Source organism: Podarcis vaucheri (genome assembly GCF_965113315.1).
Source record: "Podarcis vaucheri genome assembly, chromosome: 13".
Taxonomy (NCBI): Eukaryota; Metazoa; Chordata; class Lepidosauria; order Squamata; family Lacertidae; genus Podarcis; species Podarcis vaucheri.
Window position 1 is genome coordinate 27,454,128 of NC_138751.1, and position 9,574 is coordinate 27,463,701.

At 41.8% G+C, this 9,574-nt stretch overlaps 1 long non-coding RNA gene across 1 annotated transcript; it reads right to left on the reverse strand.

The window, feature by feature from the left end:
• Positions 1-511: 511 nt before the first annotated feature.
• Positions 512-3,076, reverse strand: LOC309517329. Its single transcript, XR_014213194.1, has 3 exons — positions 2,909-3,076; positions 1,203-1,253; positions 512-533 (listed from the first exon to the last, which is right to left on the reverse strand). It is a non-coding gene; the product is annotated as an uncharacterized lncRNA (long non-coding RNA).
• Positions 3,077-9,574: the final 6,498 nt, after the last annotated feature.

Genomic DNA, 9,574 nt, shown 5'->3' on the forward strand with positions numbered 1-9,574 from the left:
AGGACCCACATTGTATTAGCCATGCACCATCCACTGTTACACGTTAGTGCATGCATAATGAAAGCAGGAGGCTCCAACCCAAATATATGCAGGTCCACTGAAGAGCCAGAAAAAAATCCCCACATACACAAACCATGCATACAGCTCAATGCACAGAGGGAGTACTCTCTGACTGATGACATGCATAAGTAGAGCCAGTTTAGAGGAGCATTCCTGCCATCTGATCGTGCCCCTGACATCCTGTGGGCTCCCCAGTATCAGCACCCATTCTCAGTGGGATCACCAGGAGTGGTGGCAGCCAAGCAGAAGTGCTACGAGCTGCAAGGGAGGGAGGCTATGATCCACTCAGCTTTCTCTGCTTCCCAAGCAGACCTTTTCTTGCAGCTCTTCACTGCAAGGTAAACTGCAACCGGTGGGCCCAAACCAGACAATATGTCAACACTGGCTGACCTTCAGCACCTCCAATGAATTTGAACTGTTTTGCCTTACCTTTGTTTAAGAGACAAGCTTTCTCCATTAATAGCCTCGTTTTCCTTTAAGAAAGGAAGAAACAGAAAGAAAATGTGAGTCTATAATGATTCAAAATCGGGGTGTGGGACATCAGTTCCTGAGGCCTCAATGTGGCTCCCCAGGCCTCTCCCTTGACCCCAAGCTACACCCCACTCGTTAGCCACCCTTGCTCTTCAGACACACCCCTCACTGCCCTTCTTCAGGTGGTTATTGCCTTGCTGGACTGTGTCATTAACTCTTACAAGGCCTCTCGCTTGCCTGGAGGACGGAGAGGGGTTGTGTGCAGAAACGAGCCACTGTACAAAGGCACAAATTGAAATGTGTTGATATTTTGTCTCTGGCCCTACCTACCACTGTCATGTGGCCCCAGAAAGTTATCTCAAAAGGAATGTGGCTTCAGGTCCCGTCCCCTCCAATATACTTATTTTCACCAATCCTTCTTGTGCATTGACAGTGCCATGTTGATTTCTTCAGGAATGACATTCTGCTAATGAATTTGCTGTTGTAGTATAGGATTGGTTGTTGCTTTTCTCTCTCCTTTCTTGGTCCACTACCCAGGTTTTGCTCACTTGCTCTGTATTTCATTGTTTCACATAAAATATGATTTCATGTTTTTTAAGGTCTCTAACAATTCAACTGATTTGGAAAACAAGAGGGAGAGGAGAATGTTCCATAATGGATAGATTTCTTACCATTTCTCTTCCTGCTTTGTTTATTGGGTAACCCACAGATTTCAGTGTTTTCTGTGACAAAGAAACAATTTCACAAAGTCTTCAGCATTTGTCTTACAGGATGTTTTCAGATGACCAATTTATTGAACATTCATGCTCATTTGTTTTCATGGAAATTAGACCATGGATTTGCACTGGCTTGTTTCCTCATTAATTTAGAGGAGTCCACACAACATCTTCCTCCTCCCATTGTTGACCCATAACTTTCCCCCTTTAACTCCAGACATTTTTGCTCCATGGAAACTTCCAAAATGACTAGGTAATGCACGCTTATCATTAGGGCAGGGGTGGTGGTGGTGGTGGTTTTGCCCTGATTTTCTTTTGGCAGCTCTTACTTCCCTTTGTTTTACCTTAGTCAGTCATCATGTAAATTTCGAGCAAGGGGCTGCTTCTGAAGGCTTTTGCTCTGATATTCTGATTTACGCTAAACTAATCAAGAGTTGAAATGACTATTGCACACAAATTATTGTTTATATAAAAGGAAAATGGAAGATAGAGAAGGGGATTCTACTCAGCTGCTTTTTAGCCATTGCCAAAGCTTGGAAAGTGAAAAGGGAGGTAAATCTCCTTCTGGGCTCTGCAACCACTAAAGAACTGTTAATTTAAAGCTTCTCTCCTCCTCCCGCCTAAAAAAAGTGAACTAATTTGTGCACAATTGGGATTGAGTTGAGTATGTGAATGGGTCCTTCTTTCATATATTAGCAAGCTGAAAAATTGCTGCAAGAAAACATGGGAACTAGAAGCAGGAGGATGGGTGTATGGGTTAGCTAGTAGTTGTAGATAAAAATGTGATGGAAATAAACTGTTAAAATGTCTCTTGCTGGTGACCCATCTTCCACTTTTACTCAAATGGCTGAAAAGCAGCTGGTCACAAGAAGTGGGAGGGAGGGAAAAGGACATGAGGCTGGAAATGGGGAAGGGTATGGATCTGGAAAAAGGAGCAGCAGTAGTCACCCACCCATATCACCTCAGCCCTAAAACCTTTGGGATGATTGCATAGAAATAAAATGATGTTGCAGCTGCTACCAAAGCAACCGTATTTCTCAGCCTCAGTATTTTATTAGGAGAATCTTACAAAAATGTACACTTTAGTCAAAACAGCAGACCAAAATGTGCTTATTAGAATAAATTCATACTTAAATGCTGAAGCATTTTCATGAGGTTTTTTTTTAAAAAAAAATCATCATAATTTGCTGTGGAAATGTGGTGAACTAAATTTAACATTGGAAAAACTGAAAACTGAAAGAACTTAATTTGACAAAGAGCGTGAGAAAAGACCTCTTGTATCAAGTCAATCCTTCTTCCCACAGTTGTCATCCAGGTGTGTCTTGGAAGCTCACAAGCAAAGCGTGAAGGCAATAGTCCTCTCCCCCACTGCTGCTCACCCATAATCTGTAAAAACTCATTGGGTGATGACCCTGGGATTAGCTCTTCATTAACAACCTTACAGATTGGTAGTGGGATATGATAACAAACACACAAGCATGCAGGATAAATTTGTGTGTGAGTCTAACAGCACACTTGCCATCTCTGAGGTGGTGGCTGCTCTCTTATTATAAGAGAATATTTTTTTAAAAACCCTCCCATTGCATATCATTGTGTATAATCCTCTATTTGCTTGAATCTATTCACGAGGAAAGACAGCAATCAGAAAGAGCTGTACTTACATTTCTATCCTTTGGAGACTGAGAGTTGGATGGACCACAGTGTTCACCTGGGGTTCAGTGCAATGATTCTCCACTCGGCCTGAATAGGTGTTGTGGAACAAGGAAGATATGTGATTGCACAGAGGACCTGAGTCATTTCATGTCTCGAGTGGCAGTAGTTTCTTTACATATAAGGTAAGAAGTTTTGCAATAGTTTCTGAAGAGTGACGAGCTATGTGCGTATTCATGCATCACTTCCATCAGCACTTATTTACAAGGGGCAGCCCCCTTTTTTTCCTGGTACCTGTCTTTTTGGGTAACTGCAGTTTCTTATTTGTCCTTTTTTATCTCTGGGAATTAGTTGGGGATTATAGAGTTTGACCTTGAAGTTATATCTTTAAAGTGTGTGTATATCAGGGTTGCATCTTGTTCTTTGTGCATTGCATACATATAAACTAGCAGCCACCATTTCTCCCCAGAGGCCCATCAGAATGATGCTACAGCATGTGATTCTAGTGTTGATGTCATGTTATCCCAATGGCTGGGGGGGGGGGAGTATGACAGCCGCAAATGGGCAACTGCCAGGAGAAAACACCACCGCTACCAACAGTAAGCTCCCCATCTTTTGTAAAAATGTTACTCTCCACTCTCTTGGCTCCCTCAGTCTAAAAGCGGAGATAAGCACCACACCACATAGTCGAATTTGACTGGACTTAACCATCCAGGGGTCCTTTACATTTTGACCTTTACTCTCCCCTCCAATCAATTAAAGGTACTGTACTCAGTGTTTGCAACCTGAGAACTGCATTGTAAATTAGGTAGAGGACTTGTTTCAACACTTTTACAGTATATGTGTGCATTATCTAAAAGAAATAAATCATTTTTCTTTCAAACGATTGATTTTCTTTCATTCAGATTGAAAAAGTTAACTGAAGTATTAATAAACAAAAACTCATACGCATAATGAGTTAACTATAAAACACTGTGCAACTTTATTCGAAAAGTAAATCACAGCTATTTCAATAGGACTTACTTTCTAGTAAGTATACACAGTGTTGTGAATTGGGGGGGAGGTGGGGAGGCTATATGCCTGAGTACCTTCAAATTCCTGGACCCAACAAAGATTCAATAGCTGATATTGGTAATGGCCCCTAAGTATGGTTTGTTAAGGTAACAAAGGAAGTGACTCTGTGCCATAGGCCAAGTGGGTATACCCTCTCCCTCGATTCTCTGGTAGTTAGAAAGACAAAACACCAGAGTTGAGGTGTGAGAGCTAGAAGCTAGAAATTAGAAGCAGCCTGGGCAGCTGAGAGATGGAGTCATGTCTGATTTCTGCTGGAATCCAAAGCTGTTGCTATGGGAAAAGCAAGAACTTCTTGGGGTGCTAATGCTGGGAGCCCCTCTATCATAGGCTCAGGTTATATATATGTATATATCATATCCTATATCATATACCATATCATATACCATATATCATAAAAACACCAGTCTTCACTGTTCCTTGTTACAAAAAGAAGCACTGATCCTGGGTAAGTTCCTGCAACCCCTGGAATCTCGTACCGCTCAGAGATAGGGGTAGTGTGCAACAATAGGATTGTAACACGGTTGCTGTAATCAGATGGCTATTTTTCCGTCTATATCGTATTGAGGACACATTGAAGGGTGCATCTAACTGAACAACAGCGGATAAAGGTAAGTGGGTTTCCTTATCCGAAAGCATGGCAAGGGAAAGTGGGATGAAATATCTACTATCAACTGTGCAGTGGGAAGGATTCCAGGAGAGGGGATGTCAAATGAAGACCGCCTCAGGGCCTGTTCCACCTGCCCTCACCCCTGTTCTACCCTGGATTCTGTATCAGCTGTGCTGTTAGAAGGCTTCCATGGGAGAATGAAAGGTCTGGTAGGAGGGGGTAGTATCTGGAAATAGCCCTAGCTTTTTCATATTCCATTTCTGTAGGAAGGATCCTGATAACTTTTAAATGTGTTAATATTGTTTGCTGCTTGGTTTGCTTTAAAAATGCAGTTTTAGGTTCCCTTGTTCACTGGCTTGGAAGTATCTGTATCCTGAACAGCAGGTCATATATTAAATTGCAACAAAGTAATAATGGATAATATAATAATATATTTGCAAGGGGGTCAAGCAAAGTGAATGGGAAGGAAGCAATCTGCAGTTATGTCATAGGCAAGTATTGTATGGCTCTTGATGGGGGGAAATGGAATTGGAGGGGAGTGAATATGAAAGCGAATATTATTTATTGTGAAAAAAATTCTACCTAGCATTTTATCTATAATAATCAGGAGGCAATATCTGGTACATCAGGTAAAGAAGCAAAAAACATACAAGTTCAGTATTAACCACCACCTTTTTATAGACACACAATCTGAGCACTTTCCATCCTTCCCACTAAAAACTTTGCCACGAAAGGTACAGTATTAGAAGGGCTCAGGATTTAGTGCCTGGGGGCAAGAAGCCATGAAAGAGTGGTGCTTTCCTGCTACAATCTTGACTTCAAGAGTGAGTATATGTATGTATGTATGTATGTATGTATGTATGTAAATGCAGGATTGCAGCTCCTTTACTTCTGGTGAAATACGGTAGTTCACATGTTGGTTACTTCATATGTAGTATCCTGCACTAACCACAACAGTGGTGTACTTGACGGTGTATAGGATGTGGTTCATTGCATTACTGTCAGTGGCGCCACAGCCTGGCCACTTCCACATTGTTGAAACAATCAACAATAACATCCGTACACTTCTCTTACTTTTGGAGATGACGGAGGCACAGGCAAATAAACTACTAATCTGTCTACCACAGGACATGAGAAGGCCTGAACAATGGGGCTGTTTCTGTCACTTCTTATTAATTAGCATTCAAAATGGTAGATTATCTGTTGTCTGTTGTGCGTTTGATTTTGTTCTACATGTGTAGCTCACCCCCATGTGAAATATGTTGCTACTGACAATTTAAAATGATTGTGCTTATTCCCAAAGGATGCAACAAAAATCCTTACCAAAAGAATGCTAGTTATGAGGATGAGGAATTCTCTCTAATACAGCACATTTGGGGGGTGGGGACTACAATTAAACCGAATGCTGTCAGCTATAATATATACAACCCAGATGCAGTCTACTGCACTTAGCTTCTTCAAATTCTTCTCATAGGTACAAGTTTGCTGAAGACTTTTCTAAAAATGTCTTTAAACTCTCTGTTCCTCAGGCTGTAGATGAAGGGATTGAACATGGGAGTCAGGATTGTGTAGAAAACAGAGAAGACTTTGTACATATCCTTCAGTGTGTCAGTCTTTGCTAATATGTAGACTATGATAATGGTACCATAGAAAATGGTGACCACAATAATATTATAAATATTTTGCGTCTCTATGTTGGGTCAAAATAATGATCATAATATAGATACCAGATAGACCGATAAAAATGGCCATGTTGTTGAACATAATCAAAATGTATGTGAGCAGAAGTGGGGAACATAAACAGAAATTGGCAACATCACTCTGAACACATTTCCTGCTGTTGCAGTTCATTTATTTCTAGCTTTTATGCCTGATGACATCAGAAGGTCAACACTCTATATAATCTTCATTCGATTTTAGTGAAAAGGCAACTTAGCAATGCCCTCTATATTATTTCTTTATTTGCTCTTGTTATACCAGTGAAATTGGCTTAATTCCTACAACCTTAACACACACAAAGAAACACACACACGGGGTGTGGAGAGACAGATTTATCTGTCACTGTTTCCTATTATTAGGGCTGTTGTGCCATATGAAGAAGTTTACAAAATGAGGACAGACCACAAATTAGTCAATGGTTGCTAAAAAAAATTTAAAAAAGAAAGTGTCTATGAGGAAATGCATATGGAGACAGAGACAGAGATTTGTCAAATATGAACATACCTGGTAGCATTTGCTTATGTAAATACATGCATGTAAGGCAGTGGAGATAAACCTTTTTTCTCAAGAGCTCTGCATCAAATCTGAAGTGCCTAGTGCTTGGCAGAAAGTTTTGACCGTCGGAGCTGCAACATAAGATTTGTACAATTCTGATGTATTTACAAACTCTGACTCCTGAAAAATGAAATGAAAGTTTGACAGATTAAACTTCTTGGTATCATCTCTGACCGTTGGTATCTTTCCAAGACTTTACCTTCCATTGCTTCCACAAATCAGTGGGAGTTCATTCAGGTATGCTGTGTAGGGATTTCAGACCAAGTGGCATATTATACAGTAGAAATATGCTATAATATGTAAACAACAAAGTAAGGCTTAGATAAACATCAGGAAACACCAGCTGCTGCCACCACAAATTTTATGAGACTAGTTCAAGCACAAAACCAAATAAAAAAGGAGAGAAAACTTTTATGCATTACAGAACACAGCCTTGAACACCTAAAACAGAATACATCAAGGGAACACTAATTTCACATTGCTTCAGACTACTGAACAGTCCAGTCCAGTCTAATTGTCAGTAGCTCTTGAGCACCTCAGGTGGGTTGGGGTGGGGGCTGTCTCTGCTCTGTCACTTGAATAGTTTCACCTGTAGACTGAATCTTGGAAGGTCTACAATCCTGAGTTATATCCAATGATACAGGGGTGCCAACTTAATTAAAATATTTTTTTGGGGGGGAGGTAAGCCCCACCCAGCATAATCAATCACATAATGCAGTGCATGCACACCATTTGAACAGCAACACCCATCAACACTGGGGGCCCCAGCCCTCTTAAATATTCTCTTGGGGGGCAAAGACCCCCTTTGTACCTAGGGGTTGGCTCCCATGCGATGATAGTTCTACTCAGAGTTGACACATTGAAAATAATAGCCATGACTATGGTTAAGCAATTTAGGTACTTAACTAAAATGGTTATACTCTGAGTAAAACTAAGTTGAACACAACCATTTGTCCCTTGCCTTATAATGAACGAGTACCCATATTTTGCAATGTTTAACCAGTCCCATAAAGGATCTCCTAGCCCCTGTACTATAAAATAGCAGAATATTTGCAGCAGCTACTGAGAGAGGTCAACACTCCATCAAATAGTAGAATTGGAAGGGACCCTGAATGTCATCTAGTTCAACCCCTTGCAATGCAGGAATCTCAACTAAAGGATCCATGATACATGGTCATCTAATCTCTGCTTTAAAACCTCCAATGAAGGAGAGTCTACCACCTTCCAAGGGAATCCGCTCCACTATCAAACAGCTTTTGTAATATCCCTAGAAATCTCCCTCTCTTTCAACCTCTCACACACAAACCTTTGTACCTTCAGGGATGTGCTCCCCATCAGTGCTTTGACCTCTTCTTTCAAAGTATCAGGACAGCTGGATATAGATCCGTTGGTACTTTTCCATTTCTTTCCTCAAACAAAATGTGTGACTACAATAAAGGTCTGCGCACAGCATTCCAACCTACTTTCTCTGACTACATCTTGCAGTTCTTTATTTTTACTCTGTGAAGATGTAAATTTTCTGGGCAGTTCTGCCAAAGGGAGTTCTAAGTCAAGTCTCTGGTGAAAGTTCCTTTCAGAAAATAAAAGGACAAAAGGGACCTTTCAATGGAATGTTTTACATTCTCACACTTCCCTCCCTCCATTCTATAGAACGGAAATAAGCATCATGGGGAAGGGAAAAAAATATGCCCAATTATATGTGACACATGAGGCACTGCATCTACCAGGGAGATTGCAGGCCTACTGCAGGCCTGGCAGAGTTGGACGGGGGAAAACAACTTGAAGAAAGAGACAATGCATGTGCTTTTGTAAACGAGGAAAATCTTTAATAAAAATTATTTGTGGAAGATGCCTGTGACCTCCCTAGCTTGCATCTTTCCTGCAAGGTGCATAAGTGTACCCTTGATAGCAACTTTGTGGATGCTTTCACTCTCCTAAGGTTCCGGCTTCAGGGGGCGGGGGTCATGGTGTTACGAGACAAGGGCAAGTTCTCTTGGCGACATAGCCTCAAGAAGCATGTCAGGAGATCCTCTGATAACTGGGTGCGGGGTTATCAGGTGTTCCAGAGCGTTTTCCAGGTGGCCTACTCCAAACAAGACTACTGGCACCTCAACAACCACATGGGTGTTTTTCTCAAGGCTCAGGTACTGGCTGGGGGTGCTGTAGCTATTGCCTTTGATGAGGCATTTTGCCAGCAGGCACAGCACAATCAGAATTCATAATGGGACCTCCATAATAACAAGCTCTGACTTGTTCAATCCAAAATATACTCAGAGTCCTTTGTTTCTCAACTCTATTTCTGCCAGCTCAGCATATTTCTTAGTGTCTCCTCTCCATCCATGGTTTCCTTCCCCTTCTCCAACATCATAACTCCACCATTGGGTTTGTTGTGGGATGATTAGCTGCTTGTGCGTAAAATCGTGCTCCCTCAGAGTTTGCGCGGCTCCACAAACCTCTGTGTGTGACAGAGCTCCTCAAACATGTCTGCTCTAGTCACTCGTAGAGTCCGACAGTGGCTGTCTGCGGAAGCGCTTCCAGCATAGAAGCTCCTTAACGGAAACGCGTCTCCTGGACTCAGGACGTGGCAGCTTCTGGCGAGGCATGGGTCTCCCTATGGGAGCTTCTGACACCTCCCCGCTGTTCTCGCTGGACGTGTCCCTCATCCCTCCCTCTTCCCTGCTAGTTCCTGCTTTGGCTGCTGCGTCTCTCTCAGCATTCATGA